At 57.2% G+C, this 25803-nt stretch overlaps 1 protein-coding gene across 5 annotated transcripts in view; it reads left to right on the plus strand.

The window, feature by feature from the left end:
* Sdk2 (sidekick cell adhesion molecule 2) overlaps positions 1-25803 on the plus strand; it is a 244285-nt gene that overhangs the window by 110245 nt on the left and 108237 nt on the right. The gene's annotated exons all lie outside the window — the stretch shown is intronic.

Consider the following 25803-nt stretch of genomic DNA (forward strand, 5'->3'; position numbering starts at 1 on the left):
GCTCCAGCTGGCCTGTGGCCCTGCACAGCAGGGACATGGACTCCCTCCCTCCTGACCCTTATCCTCCCATCTCTGCCTTTTTTATTGGCTCCCAACCCTGTGGCTGGTGATTAATCCCCAGGCCTGATGTGCATAATCGGTTTTGTTGGGGAAACAAGATTGTCTTGCCCTCGGGATGTTGATACAAATCTGCCACCAGGGACTGGAATGCAGATGAGAGGGGTGTCTAATTGCTGGCCGCTCTGTCCTTCCCAGAGAGCCAGCCTTTCCTTGGTGAAGCAGGAGGGCCAGAGTCCGGGGTGACCCCCACCTCCAGTCCCTCTACCCTGGCCCTGGACTGCATTGGTGGTGTGGTGTGGCCACATTGGCCAAGAAGGGAGCAGGAAAGGTGGGAAGGACAGTCCTCCCCTCCTGCAGCAGGTCCTGGACCAGGCAGAAAGGGACCCTTGAGCAGCAGCTGCTCTGGGCCTGTTTCTCCAGGAAACACACAAGGAGACCAGCGGGGCCTCCCAGCAGCCCCCGCGATGGCTTTCAGCTGGCACAGCCTGGCGCCCCTGGGGCAGCTGACAGTCTCTGGAGAAGCTCTCGTCCTCCTGGGTGGTGGACAACCAGGGGCTTGCAGACGTGGGCCGTGGTGGTGCAGGGCCTCCCACCTGCCCTTGACTCCCGGCAGGGAGCTGGAGCGGGATCCCAGAGGAGGGCCGTCTGCTCGGCATCTGGGTCAGAGCTGCTCATTCTGTGCCCTGTGAGGCCACCGCACGAGGGTGGGTACCGCTCAGGAGCAGAGTCCAGTGCGTCTGAAGGCTTGGTCTTGCTCACCAGAGGAATGGGCCACCTTTGGAATCCGTTGGCTCTTGTCCCTGGTGGCCTCCAGGTGGTGGTCAGGATCCAGCTGTGGGCAGCGCTGTCATGGTCAGTGAAGGAGGATTATCCTGGGGCGGGCATCCTGCCTGCCCCGAGCCTGCGTCACTCAAGCCGAGAGTGGGTGGGTTATGTCCCGCACCGCACAGGTGAGCAGGCCAAGCACAGGGAAGTCAAAGAACTCAGCCAAGGTCCGAGTGCGGAGCAGGGCCTCAGAGCCCGATGCCAACCCCAGAGCCGGAACCGGCTGCCCTCTGCCGTCCTGCCGCCGGGAGGAGGGCTTGTACCCCTGCCTCCTTCGTGTGTTTCCTGAGCCGTCTTCCTGCTAACCGTGCTCTGCACATCCTAGAAAACAAGGGGGTGGGGAGAGGCAGACACCCCGTTTCATGGCTGGAGTGGGTGGAAGTCACCCAGGAGAAATCAAGGAGCCGCCACGTGGGGGCATCCCGTCGCCTCTGCCGCGGGAGCGCTAACTCTGTGCCTGGTGGTGACGCTGCCCCCGCACGCGGGTCTGAGCAGAGGGGTCCTTGAATGGAGCGCTTGCCGAGGCCCTAAGGTGAGGTGTGCGGGCCTCAGTGTGGCCTCCGAACTCTTCGTGGGCTGCTCCTGATGGCATGTCCTTACTTCTGCTGCTCCCGGGCCTGGGGTGGCACACTCCTAACACACCAGACCCTCGTGGGTCTCAGGACTGGCCCAGCACATTCCCTCTGGTGTGCCTTTGTCCAAACGGTCCCATCCCTCCACCTGGAAGAGCACCCCTTCCGGAACCTGCTCTCCTGCAGCCCCAGCCCAGGCGCCTTCTCCCTCAGAGAGCCTCTCTGGTGGCACACACGAGTTTTCTCTGGCACTCTCTCACACACACACACACACACACACACACACACACACACGTGCACACATGCCCGCTCTCTCTGCTCTGGGTGACTGTCCACAGTGCCTCCCCTGACACCTTGCCTGTCAATCATTGACCTGGGCTTCTGCGAGTAGAACACAGGCCTGTGGTCAGAGCCTTTGGAACCCTTCTGGGGACCCCAGGCCTCAGAACTTGACGTGACTGGGCCCTCTTCCCTCTGGGCTGTTTGGCTGTGCCCACCTCTAGGTTCAGAGACAAGGGACCCTGAGAAGTCCAGGGATCACAGTTACAGACAGCTGCCTGCTTTCAGAGTAGAGGGAACCTCCCTGAAAGTTTCACTTAGAAAGTCCCAGAGAAGGGTTCTGACTGGCCAGCTCCAAGCACCCCTGGCCAATCCTGGAGGAGCAGCAGCATCACAGTTGGCCAGGCCTGCCCCGTGGGTCTATGCCAGGGTGTGGGCATGCCCACGCCAGGGCCGCATGGTAGGGAAGGAGAGTGAAGGTCGTTAGCAGGGGGGAAAAAACAGAAGCCACCTGTGCCCATCCCCAGGTTGGGGCAGGGACTGACCCACAGCAGGTGTTTCTTTCCTCCCTCCCTTCCGCCCTCCCACCTTCCTCCCTCCCTCCCTCCCTCCTCCCTCCCTCCTCCCTCCCTCCCTCCTTCCTTCCTTCCTTCTTTCCCTCCTTTTCTTTCTCTTTTTTCTTTCTTCTTTTCTTTCCTCTAAATCCGAAAATGACAAATCTTGGGGAGATGGTAGGTGCAGCACTGTGACCCTGTGGGTGTGTTTGTTCATTCACCAGTTTGCCCCCGACTGCACGTGCACACACGCATACACACGCACTGTTTTTGCAGAACTATTTAAGAACTTGTTGTGGGCACCCTGTCATGTCCTGTCCAAGCAGGATTTCCTCAGGACAAGGTACTCTCCTGCAGATCCACGGCACAACTGCCCACTCAGGAGATTCAACACTGAGGCGGTACCACGACCTGATTCTCAGTCCTATGCAAGTGTTCAGTGGTCACTTCTTTAGCCCAGTGTCCTTTATGGCCACTGGGTTTCTCTCATTGATGCAGGAGCTCATTGAGGACATAGGCTGCATTTAGCCATCACGATCCTTTGTACTTCTTCAGTCTAGAACTCTTCAGTCTGGAACTCTTCAGTCTGGAAGTCTTCCATCTAGAACTCTTCTGTCTAGAACTCTTCTGTCTAGAACTCTTCAGTCTAGAACTCTTCCCTGTTCTTCTGCTCCTGTCAGTCAAGGCCTTGACATGCTTGTGAGTCTAGCTAGTTTTGTCAAACTTCCATGATTGTGGATTTGTGCCATTACAGCCTCGTGACGGGCTTCACGTTCAGTCTTTTTGGCAACAGGATTCCATAGCTGTGGGTGCTGGATGCTTCGTAACAGAAGGTGCCTGACACCCGGTGGCCCCATTAGAGGTGAGGCTGGGATTGATCACCCGGACATGGCGCTGTCCACCAGACTGCTCCGTGGTCAAGACCTCGGGGGACTTCCCTCCCTCTGTAGCATACTCCTCCCCAGGGCCTGCCACTCGGGGGTGCTGAGGCCAGGGGTGAGGCTGACCTGCTTTGCTTCTTGCCATGGTGGTTGCGACTGGATTTCCATCGCCCCTTGCACTTTCATTAGCAGTCGCTCTTTGGTAAAAAGCTTTTCCCACTCTCTTTAGGACTATTTAGCATATGGCATATATTATTTATGTACGTATATCAATACATCCAGACCCCTGGCCTCGAGCAAGGGACTTACCTCCATTTCATTGTGCACAGAATTGCTGATAATAACACTTAAATTTATGTTTATTCAAACGCGTGCATTTTTCACTCAGCGTGTTTGAACCCATTCATGCCATTATTCATTTCGGTGCTCATAATAACCCCAATTCAGCCGGCGGTTCAACAGAATGCTCCAGGTTCACCTTTTCAATGAACACACGCTGAACGACAATTTTCAAAGGAGGTCGGCCGGCTTGGCATCCTGGGGCTCCCTGGCTACTGCTGGGCTCCGAGGACTTCCTCGTCTTTTACGAAGCCCAGGCTTGGAGTAGGGTGATAATGTCCATATTTCAGGCAGAGAAATGGCTAAATTTACTCAGCAAGTTGAGAGGAAATGAGATTAGAAGTGCTGCCTTAAATCTAACTCTGCTTCCTGCCCTGGATCCAAAGGAAGAAGTTTCCATTCACCACCAGTCTCTGAGGGTCTTATTCCTGGTGGGATCTGTCACCAAACACATCTGGGGTATAAGAGCGGGAGGCAGAGGAGGAGAGAGGGGGAGAGAGACGGCACTCAGCAGCAAGCCATTCCCTCGAGCAGAGTCACACGTTGCTTAGTGTCGGGGACATGTCCTAAGAATTGCATCATCCAGAGAGTTTGTCACTGTTGGAACATCATAGAGTGACTTACAGAAATTCAGACAGCAGCGTCATGGCTTGATGTGGCCTCTTGATGCAGCCTTCTTGGTCAGCCCAAGACATTTGAGGTTGCTGCTGGTGTAACATGACACACTCTCCCCCTGTGATTTTTTTTTTATTGATAGAAAAAATATGCTCTAAAATAATAATAAGTGCAGTAGATCATGTGCCAGTCACCTCGTCCCTTATTGTTAAGTACGGTGCGCTGTCCATAATCGCACGTGCTGTCTTTCAGAGGACTGGCCGTGCAGTGGGTGTTAGGCCGCCATCTTCACACACATGTGAGGAACGCCCCACACTATGGTGTCAACCAGGCCATAGGATCACCACGTGATGGGAATCTTCTAACTCCTGGATAATCTTATGGGACCCCGTGGTAGATACGGCCCATGGCTGACCATCTGTTATGGGGCAGGTGACTGTAAGGTGACAGTGGCAGGGTGTGGGTGGGTCCTCGTCCACTGCTGGGGGCACAGACTTTGGACTTGGGCTCCCTGAGTGCGATGCCCCCACCCAATAACTCTGTGACCTAGGGCAGCATTAGCATTAGCATTAGCATTGGCTTCTTTTCCTGAAATGGGCACAGTAATGCCCACCCCACAAGTCACTGCAACGATGACGGGCAGCTTCAGGTCAAGCCCAGTAGGCAACAGCGGTGCCCCAATGTGGAGTCGATGGCACCTGTCAGGATTGCACGGTGTGTGTGACTTGGGGGAATCTCGGGACAGATCTGATGACAAGCCACCAGAACTCACAGTGCAGAGGCTCTGTGTCCTCCGCCTGGCCACCTGGGGCTCTGCCCACACATCCCTGCCTCCCTGCCGTGCTCCAGAGCCCTTCCCAAAGAACTCATTTTGGCAAGTGTGGCCCTTGTGGACGACAAATCTCTGCCAGTTTTGAACCCAGCCTTGAATTCTCAGTCTGAGAGGTAAAGTGACTCGGTGGTGGGTCTGGGTACAAAGCAACACCGAGTCTAAAGAAATAAGAAGATCTCTTTCCTTACAAGAGTGGGACATTGCCAGGGAAGATCCTCCCGAAGCTCTCGACCCCAGTGTCCACGCCCCCCTCCAACAGGTGCACAACCTCACAATGTGCCCTCCGGGGTGCAGGCTGCGGGAGGGAATGGACACAGTGTTCTTTCGGACGGATCGGGTCAGACGCATCCGCCAGAACGTAGGAGCGGGACTCCTTCCATCCTGCATGCACGCTCCGGGCTATGAGCCTGTGCGTCCGCCACATGCGAGTGTCTGTGCAGTTTCCCGAGTGCGTGGAATGGCAGCGCGCATGAAGCCATCAAGGTGGGGCCCTCCTGGGTTGCCCCGAGCCACCAGTTGGCGCTGCCCCTCTCTGCGACCTCCCCTCGGAGCGCTCCCTGGGCTAAGTCAGTTCAGCCTGAGCTCACACCCACGGCACCAGGAAGGCCTCCGGTGGACAAGACCCCTGCCCTCATGGCCGGGTCCTGGCGAGGTCGTCAACCAGATGATTTTGTCCCATCTTGGCAAGGCCACCTCCCATTATTACTATCACCCAAACAGGGAAACGCGATCGGCCGTAGATCCCTTGCGCATGCACATAGGCGCACATGCGCAGATGGCCTCGCGCGTCCGGAACGCACAGCCGGAGGAGAGCTAGTGTTCATAGAGGCCCGACTGGTGCCCGGGGCTTTACACGCACCCTCTCAGCGCAGCACTTCATTCTGCAAATGAGGAGCCTGAGGCTCAGAGAAGCTCTGGACGCCACCTAGGGTCATGCAGAGCAAGCGCAGGACCGGAGGCTCCCGCAGGCCCGCGGCTTCTTTCTGTGCAGACACCCTCAGACTTCCCGAATGGGCACCTCTGCTCCAGCCCCATCACCAGGCTTCTCTTTTGCCTCAAGGGCAAGAAGCCTGGGCCCCCTGCCGAGGCCAGGGTTGCCCGCTGGGTGTGGGCTGGAAGGGCCCGTGCGGTGGGCCCTGGTCAGCCACCCTGCCCATTGACTCCGCCCAGGTAGAGCTGAGGGGCCTGGAAGCCCACAGGCGCGGCGCTTGGAGAAGAAAGCTCATGCGAGTCACAGCCCTGGTGAGGGGCACAGAGGCGGACTCCGGCAGACTTTGAACCTCCTGAAGGAGCCAGGAGCCAATGAAGGGAAGCTCACCAGCAGCTGTGTCAGGTTTCTCCACCAGCCCTCCCTGGCCTCCCCTAAGAAGTGAGAGCCACGCAGAGGCGGAGCCCAGAGACCAGCTCCCAGAGAGTACGGGCCTGTGATGGGGTGTGTGGCAGGAACCAGCCAGGCTCTTACTGGCAGCAGTTCTGGGACACTGACGTGATTGTATCCCTGGTGCATAACTAGGAATCACAGCTCTGAGAGGTTCAGCAACTTGCCTGAGGTCACACAGCAGTGTTTGGGGAGTCAGGTTTCACTGGAGAGCTTTTGCACCCCAGGACTGTGCCCTCCCCCTGCTCAGTGTTACCTTGGGGTGCATTTGCAGGCCTCAGCCTCTTGGGGGTTTTCCCAGACAACCTTCTAAACCACGATAGAAGAAATGTTCATGGCTGAGACTGACACAGAACTTGGCCTGGGCCCAGCCCTGTTCTACGTGCCCCATGTCCACCGTTAAAATCTCCGGTCACCTGCCTGGTGCCTGGTCCCTGCTGGCCACTTTCACCTGGGTTGCCCTTCTGGGTCCCTCCCTGTCACTGCACCACAGGGGTCCTCCAGACATAGCCATGCACAGGGGCTCAGCTGCCATTTCTCGCCCGAGCTCGAAAGTCATAGAGCAAAGACAAGGGCCAGGTCTTCTGCCTCAAGCTGGGGAAGGAATGACAGGAGATGCCAGCCTCTGTCCAGGAGGCTCTGTCAGGAGGACAGGCTGCAAGGTGATGCTGGCCCTGTACTTGGTCTGTAAAATGGGACACCACCACTAGCGGCTCCTGCAGGGTAGCTGTGAAGTCACGCGAGATCAAGCCACACAGAGGCCAGACTGGTCGGTGATGGCTCTCTGGATGTGAAGGGCGGTTTGAGAGCCGCCAAGGAAGTGCTTCTGCCCTCTTCCCCCCAGTCCACGTGGCGGCTGCCCCGGGGCAGGTGCCCCTCCACCTCCTCCCTGGCCACAGCCTCCATCCCAGTGTCCCAGCAAACCCCAGCTCCTCTTCCTCGGCAGGTCCAGCTGCCATCTGCCTCCTGGAGATTTACTGCAATCCGGCCATGAGTTTGGACATCTCGTCTGAAAACTGAAGGCGGACGGTGAGGAAGCTGAAGTGCAGGAATTAGTTATGATGGACGTAAATTGAATTTTAATAGAGATGTTGGTGGCTTGGAGCCAGTGTACTCAGGCAGAGGGAAGGTAGTAATTAAAAGTTAACGAGTTTAGAGATGTTGTAATCCACAGGGAGGGCGGGGAGGGGCGGCGGAGGGGGTGGCCCAACCACGTGCTGCCCTTCCCCTGACCTGGAGGCCGCTCCTCCCACCCTCAAGAGCCCGGCAGGTGGGAAGGCAGCCGGGAGCCATCTGCACCCCGGGGTCCACCTCCTGCCACGGGGTGACAGCAGAGGGTGCAGGACCTCCAACAGCTGCTGGAACAGGCTCCTAACCTCATACTGCGGTCACCACGGGACAGTGGGGCGGGCTGTCCCGCACATCCTGGGGTGCAAGCAGCCTCCCTGGCCTCTACCCTCTAGATGCCAATTGCCACACCCTGCAGTGTGACAGCCCAGAAAGTCTCCGGATGCTGTCAGATGTGCCCCGGGGACCATTTCTCCCCCTTAAGAGCCAGTGTCCTGCAGAGCCATGCTGCTGTCCCCTAACTTCTCCCAGGGGGAGCCAGTACTGCCCTCTGCCATAGGTGTCTCCCCATGCTGGATTCGGGGCCCAACTCGGCATGGGGACAACCAACCTGGCACAGGAGGAGGGACAACGGAGCTGGAGCCTGGTCCAGCTCACTCCCTGTGAGCAGGAGTCCCCCCCAGCTGCCCAGCATCCAGCAGCCCACCTGTGTCCAGGACAGGCCTGCCAGGCGTCGACAGGGAGGTCAGGGCCACTAGAGGAAGAGGACCAGGGTGTGGCTGTGGATCTGGGTGACCCGTGGCTACCCGGCCTGGCCCCAGAGGTGCCCAGGAGCCTCTCTAGCGTGGCTCTAAACTCCAGCAGCCCTCCCGGGAGCCCCCTCCTCTCTGACACAGGCTCTTCCTGGAGGGGCCAGGCCCGGCCTCAGCAGCTACCGTGAGAGTTAGGAAAACTGGAGGGAGGGAGGGACAGGAGCACCTCCCAGGTCAGGGGGCAGCGAGAGGCAAGAGCCACGGCTGGCTCCCGGTGCCTCGGGTGGACGTGGCAACGATTATGTCAATTAAAACTAATAAGTTCAAAGTGTAAGAGGGAAGGATGAAAAGAAGCAGAAGTGTCTAAAACCTGGCTGGCTCCGTTTCCATGGCAACCTGTTTCCTGGAACTCCGCGCCACGGTCCTGGCGTGAGGAGGAAGTGGGGCCCTCACCCCTGAGGAAGCTGGGGACGGATGAGGTGTCACCTCGGTGGACTAGGGTGGAGGGAAAGGGACGCTGGGGGCGGGGAGGGTGGATACCAAAGGTGTGAGCCTCACAGCCACAGGATGCCTCTGCTGGCCTTGGGGCCAAGCCTGCGACTTACTCCAGGGCCCTGAGTTCAGCTGACTTCCCAGGGACAGGACAGGGGTTCCAGTCAGAATGGGAATTGAAACCAGGCCCCCAACTCTCTGCTGGTTGCTGCTCCCATCCCCGGGGCTACCCAGCTGTCCATCATTCCGTCAGGTGGCAAAGATCCAAGAGCTGGTTGGATTTGGTGGCATCTCCCGAGTCAGCCTGGGTACCTGGGGACGTGGAGGGACTGGCTGTGCTGGGGGTGGGGGCGTTGCCATGCCTGACCCCCTGGATCAGAGGTTCTGTCCCTGCCTCCCTCCCCTCTGACGTCTGCTGAGTTCCCTCAGTGTCCCCGGTGTCCCCGTGTTGACAGGATCACGCTGGGGCATCGTAGGACTGGGGACGGGACAAAGGAGGATGTTTCCCCGCAGAGAGCTCCCATCTCCCTCTGACCTGGGCTGACGGAGAGGCCTCGCTGTTTCCTAAGCCCCGCGTGTCCCTCTGCCCACGGTGCTGCACGTCCAGCCACGGTCCTCGTGGGGCACACAGCCTGAGCTCAGCGCCACACAGCCGAGCCACGTGCCTCCGCTCACGCCCAGGCTTTGCGCTCCCCAGCGGGGCCTGGCCGTCCACCAGGCAGCTGGCGTGCCTCCGGTTCATAGGTGCAAGAAATTGAGGCCAAGAGGCAGAGTGGCCCGTCCAGATCACACTCTGCCCGGAAGAGTCTGGAAGGCACAGAGGCGCGAGCCGAGGGCGCCCTCCTCTCACCCACGTTCCCTCCCACTCCCCGGCCACCGATGCATTTTCCGCGGCCAATCCTGGAAGCCGGTGGCTGCACCCCCAGACTCCCCAGGGCACGCAGCGCGGAACACGCAGATGCAGCGCTGGCTGGCGCCTCTGATGAGGGCTCCGGGGGATGCTCTTCTCTGATGAACTGAGGCTATTTATTTCCTCCACGAGGAAATTTAACATGCAAATGAGGAAGGGTTTGATCATTCATCACCTGAAATTGACATCTTTGAATTTGGCCTGATTCCTTGGTAACCACGGCACATCCCTGGGCGTGGGTCCCGGAGGCCACTGGTCCTCTGGGAGGCGGCGAGAGGTGGGCTGTGACCAGGACACCTGTGCTCCTCTCTGGGACGCTTCAAGGTGCGGAGAGGAGGGAGCTCGGCCTCTTCCACGCAGCGGGGCTGGAGCGGCTTGCCCGGGCACTGCCCTCTTTCCTGTCCCTCCAGGGTCTCTCTGCGCCTGCACCCCGTGGCCCTCAGCCAGGGCACAGAAACGGGTTGGCTCTTGACTGTTGCACACGAGACGGCAAATGGCTGGGATGCTGCCTGGTACCCGACTCCCCCTCCCCACCAGGACCGCCCAGAGCCCCCTCAGGCCCATTCTGGGGACTCTCCTGGTGTCCCTCCCCTGGGTCTGGGTCTCCCAGGGGGCGTCTCTGTGGAGGCCCACCTTTCTGCTCTCTGGCTTGTGGGGAACAGGGCTTTCTGAGAGTCTGAACCGGCCACCCCGGTCTTCTCCCAGGGGCTGTGCACCTCCCCTGAGGCAGCAGGGACCCCTGGGAGTGGGCGTGGGGAGCGTGGTGATCAGAAGCCAGGGTCTCAGCTCCAGCTGGCAGCACTAGAGGGCTGGGGGTTCCAGCGCGTTCTCAGGCTCAGTATGAGCAAGCCTGCAGCTGGGGCCCTGGACACCCGTGGGCTCCTGTGTGCTAGGGAGAGGACAGGCCACTCCTGCAGAATAGGACACAGGACCCAGGAAAGACAGTCTCCCCAAAGGAGACCGGGCACCAGCTCCGGAGGACAACTTGCCGCGCATTTACAGCCTCCAGCCTCCTTTAACCTTGATCCTTAGAGGACAAGGAAGGGGCCTGCCCAAGCTGGCCACAGCCTGTGCTCCGTGACCTGCTGCTGGGTGGAAACCCACCGTGGCAGCTTGACCAGTCATGGTCTCCCGTTTCTCTGCCGGTGTCTCCTAGCTGTCCTATCCAAGGGTCCACTGGCCACCAGCCTTTGTCCCACCCAGGGGTTCACTAGTCACCAGCCCCTGTCCCACCAGGGGTTCACTGGCCACCAGACCCTGTCCCACCCAGGGGTTCACTGGTCACCAGCCCCTGTCCCACCCAGGGGTTCACTGGCCACCAGCCCCTGTCCCACCCAGGGGTTCGCTAGTCACCAGCCTCTGTCCCACCCAGGGGTTCGCTGGCCTCCAGCCTCTGTCCCACCCAGGGGATCACTGGCCATTGGCATGGGGGCTGGGCCCGTCCCTCCCGCGGCTTATTGCCCCTGGTGGCGTGGTGGGCTCAGCTCGTGATCTGAGAGGGCAGATGTAGACTCCACCAGGCCCTGGAGTCCTGTGCTTTGGGATGTCCCACCACATTCTGTGAGTGACAGGAAGTCACAAGGCCAGCCCAGTGCCATAGACCTCTGGGGCCACGCCCTCAGCCGCCTCGCCCTTCCTCAGGCCTGGCCGGCGCCCAGCAGCCATGGGGATCCCCTTTCACAGCTGGCAGCTTACAGACGGGTCCCCAGGGTCAGGTCACAGACGAGTCCCCAGGGCCTCATCCTCATGGTCTGGTCTGAGTCTCGCTCGCGGTGGCCCTGAAGTCACCTGTCTAAGGGTGACTTTGGAGAATCCAGAGGGAGGCGGTGGCGGTGGAGGAAGAGCAGGAGGGTCAGAGGTGCTGGGGTTGATTCTGGGGCCAGCTGCCTGGTCTGAGCGGGTGCTCGGGAGGGCGGAGAGGAGTCCACCCAGGGACTGGCTCCTGGCTCCCGGTGCTCATGGCAGCCCCACGCCAGGTCCTGATCCCCAGACAGCTGGCTGGGCAAGGGCTTGCCTGGGTGAGTGGGCCTTGGGCCTGGCATCAGGGGCCATTAGAGGGGAGTGAGGTCCACGTTCCTTTCTCCAATGATAAGAGTGGAAGCCCCACGCCAGGCCCTGTCCCAAGCACGTTACATGAACCATCTCACTTAATCCTCACAGGGTACCTGTAGGACCACAAAACCTACAGGCTGTCAATGGGGCTTGTCACCCCCAAGCTGTGTAATCTTGGGCAAGTTACTTAACATCTCTGTTCCTTGTTTTCCTCGCCTTTTCTATCGACTAATTTGAATATGATTCTGAACTCATTGGGTGATTGATAGGATGTAAATGCATTATCACAGGTAAAGTGCCCAGAACTGTGTCTGACCCACATTAGTACTTATTACCCCTATTTCATTGATGAGGACATGCAAGCACAGAGATTAGGCAACTTGCTCAAAGTCACACAGCAAATAAAACACAATCAAAAACCGTCCTTCTCTGCCCGTAGGCACCAGCCCTCCAAGCAGAGCAACTCAGGCAGAGAAAAGCAGGTGATGCCCGCTATTTGACCTGGACGCATCGGCGCTGGGCTGCCTGCTGCGGAAGTCCGCCTGCCCAGGCTTGCTGAACCCGCTGGGCGTCAGGCCAAGGATGAGGTGCTGCTGCCTCCAGAAAGGTTAGGACACAGCCAACCGGAGTGGGCAGTTGTGAGGAGCGCATGGGTCCTGGACCCTGGTCCTCGGTGGTGCAAGAGGCCTGGACGCGCCCTGACAGGCCGGCTGTGCACCATGCACACCAGGGCCACGTGCTGCTTCCACATGACAGAGCTCCCATTTGGCTGTTTCCATCTTTTTTTTTTTTCTTTCTTTCTTTTTCTTTTTTTATTCGTTCTACTTAGTGACACGTGACAGCAGAATGCATTTCCATTCATTGTACACAAACATAGCACAACCTTTCATTTCTCCGGTTGTACGGAATGCAGAGTCGCACCATTTGTGCAAGCGTACATGTACCTAGGGTGATGACGTCCGTCTCATTCCACCATATTTCCCACCCCCTGCCCTCTCCCCTCCCCTCAATCCCCTCAGCCCAATCCAAAGTTCCTCCATTCTTCCCTTACCGCCCCCCCCATTATGTATCAGTATCCGCTTATCAGCCGTTGGTTTTTTGGGATTGGCTTATTTCACTTAGCATGATATTCTCCAACTCCATCCATTTACCTGCAAATGCCATAATTTTATTCTTCTTTATGACTGAATAAAATTCCATTGTGTATATATACTACATTTTCTTTATCCATTCATCTACTGAAGGGCACCTAGGTTGGTTCCACAATCTAGCTATTGTAAATTGAGCTGCTATAAACATTGATGTGACTGTGTCACCGTAGGATGCTGATTTTAAGTCCTTTGGGTATAAACTGAGGAGTGGGATAGCTGGGTCAAATGGTTTACTGAGGAATCTCCACACTGCTTTCCAGAGTGGCTGCACCAATTTGCAACCCCACCAGCAATGTATGAGTGTGCCTTTTTCCCCACATCCTCGCCAACACCTATTGTTGCTTGTATTCTTGATAATCACCATTCTAATCAGAATGAGATGAAATCTTAGAGTAGTTTTAATTTGCATTTCCCTGATTGCTAGAGATGATGAACATTTTTTCATATATCTGTTGAACAATTGTGTATCTTCTTCTGTGAAATGTCTGCTCAGTTCCTTAGCTTATCTATAGATTGGATCATTTGTATTTTTGGTGTTACATTTTTTGCGTTCTTTATGAATTCTGGAGATCAGTGCTCTATCTGTTTCCCATCTTTATTGGCCAGGTGATAGTCAGTCACTCCCTGTGCTGGGGTGGCTGGGGTAGCCCGGTGTCAGAAATCAACTTCCAGCTCCGACTCAGTTTCCCCACTGTCCACTCTGACACCAGGTGGGGTGGGCGGCCTTCCCACATACCCAGCGGGCAGTCCCGGCTCAGAGGACAGCAGCTGGGTGTCTCGAAGCTCAGTTCAGCTCTGACGCCTCCACCTGGCGTCAGCTCCTGTCCCACACGACAGCGGCCGGTAGCCCCCAGGAAGTTTCCCCTGGGCTTTTGCCCCACTAGATGCAAATGGGGCTTCCCATGACCCGCTGCTCGGGGTCCATCAGTGTGCTCCAGTGGCTCGGGGGGCTCAGAGAATGCTGTGGGTTACCGGCTTCTTATGAAGGATGTGGTGAAGGGTACGGAGGAGGAGCCGCATGCAGTGAGGGCGCTTCCTGCCCTCTCCAGGTGTGCCGTCCCCTGGAGCCCCCAGTGCTGTTACCCTCAGGCCCTCCAAATCCCGGCTTTGGGGTGTTGGGGGAATTCATTGCATGAGCATGACTGAAGGCCAGACAGCCGTGGGGAAGGACGGTCGGGCAGAGGGCACAACCTCATGCCAGCAGATGGGCGGGCAGCCCAGCCTGGCTGCGGGCAGAGCCTCCTTGGCCCCTCTGTGCCGCCTGCCTTCCCCCTGGGTGCAGGGAAGGCTCCTCTGAGGTGGGGTCTCACCAGTGGCTCTTAGCTAAGAGGTCAGAGGGAGGCACGGAAGGCCGCGGTCTCTGTGACCTGCGTTGGCAGGAGAGAGACTTTAGTTTCTGTGTCCTGCCCTGGGGAGGGACAGAGAAGCCAGGACTTTGGACCAAAAAAGAAAAGGGCAGGAGAGGAGAACACGTGTGCATCACACAGTACAGTGTTAGAGGCCCGGAGAGTGGAGACAGCCTTGCTCAGGTAGAGGCTGACACAGGCCTGAGGCAGGTCTGCCTGGGACAGGGCTGCCAACAGCAGGCGTGGAGGGGTCCCTGGGAGGCCTCCTCCCTGCCTGCCTCCCCCGCCTCGCAGGGCAAGTTGCAGGGAGCCTGTGGGAGCCCCGGCTCATCCTCCAGGTTCGTCGGCATGCACTAATCCCACAAACATCTGGCCAGGGGAGGTCTGGAGCCCGGGGAAGGCCAGGGAGCAGGCAGGAAGCTCAGGCCAGCTGGGCAGCGCTTGGCAGGCTCATCCCACTGTGGCTCACCCGCTGCCCACCCGGCGCCCGCCTCCACGCTAATGCTTCCCGTGCACATTTGCCCTCTCCCCGCTTGGCATTAATCAGCCATTGTGCTTTGTGGTAATTAAAGGGGCCGTGGCAAAATTGATTCCATACAAAGGTGACCAAGTTGCCATTCACTTAAGGTCCCAGGGATTCAAAGATGCCAAGGGGTCTGGCATTTAACTCCTTTCCTGTCACCACCAGGGAAGGCCCCACTGTGGCCTTGTGGCTAGCTGTAGCAAAGGACCCGAGCAGAGCTGGAGGATGGTGTGGCTCTAAAGAGTGGCAAGGACAGTGACGTTTCCACCTAGATGGGAGGAGGAGGTGACGTCAGGATCCGTGGAGACGAAGTCTCTGCTGCTGCGGCTGTCCTTACCACTGTTAACACCCAGAGCCCCACACCGGGCCTGGCCCTGGCAGACCCTGCAGGAGGGGCCAGGTCATGCGTGACAAAGTCGCCTACGTCAGAGCGCATTTCCAGGGCGCCCAGCGGTGGGAGGCAGCTCTGCCCTGGTGCAAGACCCACGTTTAGCGAATGTCCCCACACCGTGCAAAATTGTGCCAAGAAACCCAGACAGGGCCTGGGGGGAAACGGGTGAGTGGAGCGACACCGAGAATCTTCATAAGGGCGCATTTTAAACGGGGGAATGATGGCACCGTGGACATGCGTTCAGGGGTTAAGACAGGTGGGCGCTGCACCCTCAGCACCTTTGCCTGGAAGGGCCTGAGTGCGCTTGTGCAGGTGGGCGTGGGTGGGACGGAGGCTGGGTGTGACTGTTCAGGGGTGGCAAAGGGTAGTGTGGAGTCAAAGAGGAGGTACGGGGCCCCAGGTGTGGGCGGGGACGCGCAGAGCCCCCGGGACTGGAGCGCGGGCGGTGGAGCAGGTTGCTCCGCAGAGCTGGGCCTGGCTCTCCGCACCTCCCGGACTTCCTGCGGACAAGCTCGCGCCTGCGCCAACGCAACAGGCCGTGCTCCCGCGTTCCCCAGCCTGTGGGTGCCTCTGGGCACAGGCACGTGGTCCGAGGGCCCTAGCGCAGGGGCTGCGCTGGATTTTCAGTGTGGCGGCCCCGCATGCTCCGCCCACTGTGTGGTGGAGCGGCCCGAGGTTTAATGAGGCTCAGTCCTCTGTCCCAGGTCACGTGCGCCTTGAGAGATGGAACTGGGACTGGAGCCAGGGCCGTCACAGCAGGGGCAGCGATCAGAGCCATCCCACGGATGGGGAAACTGAGGACTGAGGCGGCACCTGCCCCTCGTCATCCCTGAACCGGTTTCTCCCGGAAACCTGAACACTGACTCTGCTCTCCGCAGCCACACCTCCAAGCCCTGCCTTCTTCCAGGACCCCTGCGTGCATGCGAATCCCCCGGGACCCGCCTAAATGCAGAGCCCAACTCGGCAGCTCAGGTGTGCCCCTGAGTCTGCGTTCCTGACCGGCTCCCAGGTGGGCCCAGGCTGCCGGTCTCCAGGCCAAGCGTGCAAAAGCCCTCCTGCCTCTCGCAGGTCCTTCCTCTTGTCACCTCCCACCCTGCTGCTCTTGCTTCCTGGCCCGGGCCCCTTCCTCTCCAGCTCAGCCTCTGTCCTGACAGAACATTCTGTCCTTGCTCCATGGTCTGTCCGTCACAGCCTCCTGGAAGAACCCCAGCCTTGGGTTATGCCAGTGTTCAATCCACCTGGCTTCTCCCTGGAGGCAGTTGAACCCTACCACTGGCCACCTGCATCGATAGCACCTGGACAAGGTCAACATACTGACCTTTCCTGGCCTCCAGAGGTCTCCTGGGCCTGCTTGCTCCCCTCAACAACATTTAAACTTGCTCAAGTCTCTTAAAAACACACAGCCATCCAGGGGCCCTGCTTCTGCCCCACGTTCCCTGGCTAACTCCTAGCCATAGACCATACGTGCTCTGTCTGCTGTCCACTGAGCCTGCACCCCCACCCAGCCGGTGCCATCGGGTCTCTCCCTTTCCACCCTCCCGGTCCCTGGGCACCACCTTCCACAGTCAGGGCATCCTCTCTGGCTCGGCCCCAACCCTTTGGCCGGGACCAGCTCCCACTCACTCTCCACCGAGGGTCAGCATGAGCTTCGTGCCAATGCCGATCTGACTGCCTTTCTCTGAGGCCTGTCCGCCCTTGCTGACGGGGCCGGGGGAGTGCCTGTTTAGGACTTGGGGCCCCATGGCTCGCCGCAGCTCTTCAGCTCTGCCATGGTGGCACGAGAGCATCCTGGGCCACGTGAATGGGCACTGTGTTCCAGGAAGCTTTATTTATGGGTGCTGAGATCTGAATTTCACACAATGCTCATTCTTCTTGCCTTTTTGTTCAGAAATTCAAAGATGCAAAAATTATTCTCAGACGCCTCTTTACAAGAGAGTCTGTGGGCCGCAGCTTTGAAGAATGGGCTGGGGTTTGCCAACCCCAGTTTCATGGCCTGATGAATACCTTCAAAGTAATTCCTTTGTCCCTGGGGAAAGCCCAGATTCCTTAGCCCCGCCCCTGAGGCCCTGGGGCCTGGCGGGACTGTGAGTCCAGCGTCGCCCCTGCCCGTGCCCTCCTCTGGCCAGTGCTCCATGATGGCCGTCCCAGGCGCTCCCCACCATCCTCAGCCTCCCCTCTCAACTTTCCACAGATAGCATCTCCTCCCCAAGCCCACCCTGCCCCCAGCTCCCCGGCCTCCCCCAGGACCCGCCCCCCAGAGTCCCATCCACCCTGTTCTCTGGTCACCCCAGACTCAAGCCTCACTGCTGGGCGGACGAGGGTCCTTGGAGAGCCTCATTATGGGTTAAATTGTGTCCCCCTCCCGCCAAGACTTGTTGAACTCCTAACCACCCAGATCTCGGAATGTGACCTTATTTAGAAATAACGTAGCTACAGATGTGTTTAGTTGAGCTGAGGTCATGCTGGCGTTAAGGGGTCCTCAAATCCAGTAAGGTGGTGTCCATGTGAGAGGACGTGGAGACCCAGAGAGGAGAATCCCTCGAGGAGACGGACATGCTCGGGGAGAAGCCGTGTGGATGGAGGTGGAGACTGGAGGGAAGGCCGGGGCCATGGGAGCGGGAGCGGTCAGCACAGGGTCCTCCCGGGAGCCTTCGGAGGGAGCGTGGCCCTGCTGGGATCTGGAGTCCAAACTCCTGGCTTTTGCAGTTGTGAGAGAAATTTCTGTTGTTTTAAGTCACTCGGTTTGCCGTATTTGGTTCCCGCAGCCCCAGGACACCAACCCCAGTGACCTGCTTCCCCCAAACGAGAGGGGCCTCCAGAACCAGGGACCCCACCAACCGTGGAGCAGGAAGGAAGGGGCTCCTGAGCACAGCACCCTTTGGCCGTTCTAGCAGGGATGCCGCTTCTACCAGACTGGGAGGCTGGCTAGGCCCCCGGAAGGCAATCAGCTGAGGCTGCTGCCCCGCCCACTGGTCAGGCCACCAAGCCCAAGCCACTTGGCTCCTGGAGGCCTGACTTCCACCAAGGCTCCTTATCAACCTGTTTCAGTTTGGTTTCTTTCTGATCCACCTCAGCATGTAAAGGATCCTAATGAATTTCAACCAGGTGTCAGGAGCCCGGAGCAGAGAGGCAGCAAGAGACTGTCCTCCCTGGAGGACAACCAGGAGCCCTGGGGACATCCGCAGGCACACCTGTTGTGGAGGGACAGGTGGTACTCCTCTCTACCTTCTTTTGTTTTCTCCTTTGTTTATTTTTAGAAGAATAATTATTGCCTCCCGACCAAGCTCAGAATTTCTTTTCTTTTCCTTCCTTCCTTTCTTTCTCTCTCTCTCTCTCTCCCTCTCTCCCTCTCCCTTTCTCTCTTCCTCTCTCTCTCTCCCTCTTTCTCTCTCTCTCTCTCTCTCTCTCTCTCTCTCTCTCTCTCTTTCTTTCTTTCTATCTTTCTTTCCTGTCTTAACTCCTGGCACCCTGGACCAGCTGGTCCTCCCTGGCTCTGGCTTCTTTTCTGCTTCTCATGATACAAAGTCACTTTTCACTGTTCAGAGTGACCCCAGCACTCCTGACTTTTGTCCCATCCTGTGGAGGGGAACACAGACACAGCTCTGGGCCAGGCAGGACTGGGAAGCTCCCCAGAGGACATTTACTCTGGACAAAGACAAGCAGAGGAGAGAAGATGTCCCCTAGAGCAGTCCCAAGGGCCCCAGGACAGGTCAGGGGGCAAGGGTGCTTTGGGGGTAAGATGGACCTGAAATCAAATCTCACTTTATCTCAGCTGGGTGACCTCGGGCACAGGCTAACCTCTCTGAGCCCAGATCCCAGGCTAGAGAATGGGAAGAGGTGTCTCCTCCACCTGGGGTCACCCTGGGAATTGGCCAGGTGCTGTGTGTCAAGCGTTTGGCCCAGAACCCGTGCTGGGCCTTGTTGTCATCGGGGGAGGGCCTCTGCTTTCCCCCCATGCAGCACTGGTCCTGCCCACCCTTGCGGAGTGGCCATCCTTGGTCATGCCAGCACCACCCCTTCCAGCCCTGCACTGCCCTGTCCCTCCTTGCTGGCCCACTCAGCTTCCGCCCCTGCTTTTCCTCCAGCCAGACCTCTTTGGGGGATGGCTGGGCTGATGGATAACAGCTTAATGAAGTCCCTGTCCTTGTTCATTGTAAGTAGTTAATTGGCTCAGAAGGTCGCAGGGTCGATGGACACCCTCCTCCAGCCAGCCCAAGCCAGGGCTGTCACGGTGTAAGCAGTCCCAGCTCAATAACACCACCATCCCTCTTGTTGACCATATAGTCTGGGATCAATCAAAGCTCTGGGGCAGGCTGGGGGGAGGCAGAGAGGCCAGGGCAGCGCTGAGAGGCTGAAGGCACCCCTCTGCTTCTGGAGCCAGCCTCCCATCCGAACCATTTGGTACAAGCCCACAGGCTGTGCTTTGCCCAAGTACCACCTTCAGGGACCTGCCAGTCTCAGCCTGCTTCTAAGAGTCTATGGAGAATGAGTAGCACCCACCCTGATCCCTGACTCCACCATCCCCTCGGGCACTGCCAGAGATTTTCCTGACCTGCCTCACCACCAACCTGTAACAAATTATTGCAAACTTAGGAACTTGAAACAATTCAAATGTATCCATCGAAGTTCTAGAGCTCAGAGGTCCTAAATTCAAGCTCAGCAGGGCAGGGGGGTCTCCAATGTCTGCAGACAGAAGATGGTGCCCCCGCTCCAGCCAACTGGTTCCTCCTTCCTCCACCTCTCTGTTCCATTCCAGCCCTCAGGATTGGTGAAGTGGATCTCCATCACTCAGCTGACCCATTCCAATACTGATCTCTTCCAGAAAACCATGTCTTACCAGCTATCTGGGCAGCCCCTAGCTCAGTCTGTCGGGTGCATACAGTAGCTGTCATGGTCAGCATCTTGGGCTCCTCCCCTTCCTGTCCACTTCAGGCACCACCCCTGCACCCTGCAGGACTCTAGGTGCCAAGTCCTCCCACCTCTGAGGACCACCAGGTCCCTTACTATCCAAATGTCCATCCTCTGTGAAAGACAAGTGCAGAGCCATCCCAGCCTTGCAGTGGTTCTGGAAGACCTTGCCAGCCTTGCCGTGGCCTGCGGTCACCTCTGCGACCATCCCTCAGTCCTCTGGCAGCCCCTCCCTCCCCTGGCTGCTGCCTCCTCTTCTGCCGCCCTGCTGCCTGCCTGGCCAGGACGCTCCTCCCTCCCCAGCACTGTTAGCAGCAGCTCTGGGAAGGGAGTCAGAGAAGCGTGGGGAGGGAATTACAGCACGGGACGGAAGCCGCTTAAAATAGAACAGAAAACCCTCTTCCTGAATTGTCCCCCCACCACCCAGCCCTCAACCTGACGTCAGCCTCCAGGGCCAGCCTCTGCCTCCCTGTGTCAGAGAGCTCTCGTTCCTCTTGGTGGCTGCCTGTTTCTCTCTCTCCCGCCCCCCTTCTCCCCGACCCTTCTTACCCCCACGGAGCCACACCCCAGGCCCTCCTTGGTCTGGGGCTGTGGAGCTCTGGCCATCTCACCCCTCCTGGGCCTCCCCTTCCATGACTAATGGACTCTCCTGGCCTCTCTAGCTGCTTCTTCCTGAGTCTCCTGTTACTAGATTTCCCGGTCCTTAGCAACAGCTCTTTACTAACACCTTCCAGACCCAGTTCTAACTGCCTGCTCAGCAGCACCCCTTTCCTCCACCGTGAGTCCATCCAGGTGTATGGGGGAGCAGGGCCACAACCAAACCATTCCGCAAACCATTCTCATTTCAGGAATGAGACCTCAAGGTTATGGGGCACCAGCCAGGTGAGGTCCCTGTGCTCTGCGTGCTAGACTGACCGGGCGGGCCAGCTCCCTATTAGCTGTGTGGCCTGGGGCTTCCTACGGTATTGTAAGGGTTAGATGAGTCGGTGTGTGTCAAGGCGCTTAACGACTTTCCTTGTGTTACTATTATGTTAATCGCACAATGGTACACATCATGTATGCACTGTATATAATTGCATATGGTATCTTCAAAGGGGAGAGTACAGGGTGGGCAGAGTTTTGACTTCCTTGCTGAAGATTTTTGCAAAAGCTAATGCCTGACATGGAGCTGGTCTGTTGCCAACTGACCAGGCCTCATGCTAGCAGGAGCAGGCATGTGCCGTGTGTTCCCACAAGTGTCTGCATGCCAGCACACACAGACACACACATGCTGTGGCACTTGCCACCTCCTGCCTGTTGCCCAAAGAAGTCCATGGGAAGAGGGACAGAAGCCCATCTCCCCAAGCTCAGTTTCCTGCTACAGTCCCCAAAACCTGTGCCAGCCTCAGCCATCTATGGTGACACCTAGGTAGGTGCATTGGGTCCTGCTGACCCCCAGTGGATGTGGAACCCAGCTGCCTTCTCTCCTGAGCACCATGCACTTGAGAAGAGGCCTCAGTCAGCATGTGTGCAAGGAGCTTGAGTGTGGGTATGTGCACATGTGTGCATGAGTGTGCACAAACACGGGCCCACGTGTGTGCGTGAATGCCTGTGCACACAGGCGGGCGTGCATGAGCGTGCTGTGTGCGTGCTCAGGGTGCACGCACACACACGCCCTTCCTCCACGTGAGCATCACCGCGCGCATCTCCAGGCGTCTGATTTATTAACCAGGACAATACAAGGAGAGCGTGCCTATTATTTCTGGTGTCCGCATCAGCTCCTGACAGCTTCGTGGAATTGAAATATCTTATTTAATGTGAGTAAGAATCATTTTAAATATCAACTGTGACACTCAAGGACTCCAACCAAAAAGGGCATCGTGTGTTTCCCCCGTTCACCGGAGAAGATGCCACATTTGTTAGGCAGTTATTTTCTCCCCTGCTCTCCTCTTGTCTCTAAAAATCCAATTATCTGTGCCGGTTCTTCTCCCTGCTGTCACGCTGTGCCCTCCACCCCCAGCCTCTCTCTCCATCTGGGGAGAGTGGACTGAGCGGCGGGGTCCTGCGGGTTGGACAAGGACGCTGGTGAAGAGGATGGGTGTGTGTTCTTGGTGTGACTTCCTTGACCGCCCCCGTTCTGCTGCAGCCTGGGGTCCGGCCCCTGAGCCTCTCTCTGCTTCTGGCTGCCAGGACCATCTAACTGGGAGAAAGCAGAGCTCCCTGCATTCAGGAGATTCCTCTGCCTTCTGCAGCTGTCAAAAAGCCCAAGGAGGCTCTGAGTGCAGCCGCGGGAAGATCTCCAAGCTGTCCTGGCATGGACACAAAGCACGGGGCAGACAGGAGGTGGGTCTCTTGCTTACAAAGGGGAAGGAGTCAGGATCCGAATGTGCTTGCGTTTGCATGAAGAAATTCTGAGAAGGTACTTAACACCAAGTTTCTTCCGTGGGTTTTGGGGGCGACGGGCGGCTGGGGCCCAGGGTAGGCTGGCCTTTCTGCTGTGGACTTTTTCTAATATTCTTTGAGTTTCGAAATTTGTGGAAATATTTCCTGCAGGAGATAAGTAAGCAGTCCTTTGAGGGGACCTGGACTGGGTGGATCTAGAGGCCACGCCCTGCCCGACACTAGCAGCACTCAGGGCTGCTGGCGAGCCAGGAAGAGGCTCCCTGCCGTCCACCCTCCTCTTCCCTGGAGGACCCAGGCTCAGGCCCCTCCAGCTGGAGGATGGGAATGGAGATGACCAGGCTGCGAGTCTGGAAGCAAGGGAACCGTTGCCCCCCGGTGCTTGGCGTGGGCCCACACTCAGGCAAGAGGCTCCTCTGCTCCCTCGTGGTGCCCCCCTCCGGGTGTCCTGCCTCCCCCAGTACCTTCCCCAGTGAGTCTCCCGTTGCCTGTCATCCAACAGCCCTGTGCCTGGCCATGCTTGCATGGGAGATGGCCACCATCCTCCCCACTCTACAGACAGGGGGACTGAGGCCTGTGGCTTTCCATAACTTGTCCAGAATGAGAGGAAGTGAAAGTCAAGCCTATGTCGCTGCAGCTCAGAAGCGCTGGTGCCCTCTCCCACGCCACACTTCCTCTTGGGTGAGTCAGGTGTGGACCCCGCTACGTGGGCCCCTCCTCCAGAAGCCATTTCGTCCAGGCCCCTGCCCCTGGCCTGGAGGCTTGGACAGGGCCAGGCTCATCCAGTTCCTTGCTGGGCTGGCAGTCACCAATAGGTGGGAGAGACCGAGCCGTGGGCTGTCCCAACTGCCCTCGGAGGGGGGATAATGAGCACTCTTATTGTCATTATCGGGGATGCTCACAGCGTGCTGGATGTGCAAACCAGGATGCCGGCCAACTGCCTCCTCCTCCCTCCCGGGAGGTGGAAAGGCATGAACTGCGATCTGGGTGGCGTGGAGTGGGTTCCCCGGCAGGAAAGGCTGTGGGTGGAACTGTTACTTTAAATAATGCTGCCTGGAAGTCGGAAATAGGTCTCTCAGGCAGGGAGCACCCAAAAGGCAGCCCGAGAGAGGGAGGAGGCGGGGGAGGAGCCGGAGAGGGGCTGCTGGGCTGCTCTCCCTCTGCCCAGCCGGGCCTCCAGCAAAGAGGGGCAGAGAGAGGCCTCAGGGGCGGGGACAGACCAGAAACCTGTTGGCCTGCCTCGTGGCTCCAGCTTCCACCTGGAGTGATGGACCTAGAACCTTCCCCAGAAATGGACTTAAATTAAAGTTTAAATTCTGGCACGCATCCCCAACATCAGCAAACAAACCCAGATCCGACGAGTCCCTGGTGCCCGTTTTATAATGTATACTTAAATTATGTGCACGATGTGCATTTTTTGAATTTTATTTTTAAAATAAAAGCAATATATGTGTATGATAAAGAAAACTCTAATGGCACAGGAAGACATAAAATCAAAAAAAGTAGAAGCATCCTTCCCTCCCCATCCTGGATACCTCTCCCAAAAGGGAGATAACACATTCTGGAGCATCCATCTCAAAATAAAAAAAAAACTCTATGCAGATACCAGTGTGTGCGTGTGATTATATGTGTGCATTTGCACACGTGTATCTGTATACACACACTTGAATATAGGAACTATTTTATTTTACCAATATCATACCATACCAAATTATATTATGTCATCACCGTGTTCTTTGGCTTTGTGGGGAAGCTAACAAACTTAAATTATTTTTATGGGATGAATTGGCGTGACCCCAAGCATTAAACTAAGGAGTCGGTAGCCTGTGTCTCTAAGTAGCAGTTCATAAGGATGCATTATTATTCTTGTTCCCAGCTGTCAGCGGTGACATTGCTTAGCCTCTGGTGACCTCGCGTTCCTCTTAACTCCTCCCTGCCCTTCCTGCTGTGACTTCTTCTGCATACGTTGTGTCTTGGAAAACTTCCACCTCATCCCACACAGGTGTTCATTCTTCCCGGGGCTGAAGCATCGTTTATTGATCCAATCCCACTTTGATGGACATTCAGGTTGCTTCCTGTTTCCCTTTGCTTACCTCTGTCATTCCAAGCACACCACAGTGAACATCCTTGTGTATACTTTTTGTCACATCGTTGGCAAGTGTATCTAAAAGTCCAGCTCCCTGGGTCAAGGAACTGGTGATGGATTGTGACCCTAAGGCTGGACCAGTCTGCAGCTCCACCAGCAGACCTGACCACACGCCGTCCCCGCCCCCTGCTCCTGCCAGCGCCAGGGCTGCCCGTACCTGAAACTCACTGGCAGTCCGACACGGAAACGTCTTGTTTTGATTTTAATTTCTCTCATTATGACAGAGGCCGAGCATCTTCTCAGGAGTTTATTGGCTATTTCTATCTATTTTCCTCCCCCTGGTGCTTCTTCACGATATCTGAGTTCATTTCTAAAGAGAGAGCCCCTCTAGCCTCTCTCCTTATGTCACCCCTTGCCGGTCATCCTGTCACTTTAGAGAAGTTTCCCCAAAGCCACTGTCTCTCGCTTGGGGAGGTGGAGCAGATGATAGGAGCAAGCACTTGGGGTCGGGGCTGGGGAGGGGAGGGAACAGATTTGCCAGTGCTTGGGCCCCCGCGGTCTCCCCATCATCTTGCTCTGCACAGTAGCGAGAGACAGATAAGAGCTGCTGGCAGAGATGGGGGCTTGGGCAGCCAGAAGGTTCTGGATAACCCTGCAGAGCTCAAGCAGACTCGGCGCACACCCAGCTGTGAGTCAGGCAGCGTTGATCTCAACGCTGACCTGGCTCACAGCCAAGCTTGGAGTCAGGGAGGCTCCGTGGGACCCTGGCCCAGCCTCTTACTGCGTGTGAGAGGAGGGGTCAATGCCAAGACGTGTCTGCACCTCCATATCCCCCACTAAAGTGGGACTGCTACTGAAAGTACTCCCTGGTGTCAGGGGAGAGGAAATCAAGGCCCCTCCGTGTGGACCCGTGGCTGCCTGCAGCCCTACATCAAATGAGACGCGTAGGGCTGGTGCAGTGGGCTCTGCACAAAATTCAAGTTTAAAAATCTGTTAAAATTGAGATTCAGCTTCTTTTTTTGTCATCTCAGAAGTGTCCTTTTAAAATAAAATGCTGACCATTTCTATTTATTTTTTTCTCTCCCCAGCACTTTTGAATATTATTCCTCCTTTTTTTTTTTTTTTAAGTGTTTATTGCTTGCTTCTGTTTGCTTTCTGGTTGGTTGATTTTAATGATCTTGGCAAAGTAGAAAGTTGACAGTCTTATGTCGAGCCCTGTATTTTTAAGCATTACTGGTTCGTGATATCCAGTCGTCTGGGAACTGCCTTGTGAAATGAAGGAATGCATGAAAAGTACTTAAAGGAGCCTCTGGAGCAGAGAGGGTGCTCAGAAAGGGGTTCTACGGTGCCATCCCTGGAAAGGTGGCCAGGTGGTGATGGGGATGATGACCGGGAGGGTGCTGTTGGTAG

Source organism: Sciurus carolinensis, chromosome 3 (genome assembly GCF_902686445.1).
Source record: "Sciurus carolinensis chromosome 3, mSciCar1.2, whole genome shotgun sequence".
NCBI classification, from domain to species: domain Eukaryota; kingdom Metazoa; phylum Chordata; class Mammalia; order Rodentia; family Sciuridae; genus Sciurus; species Sciurus carolinensis.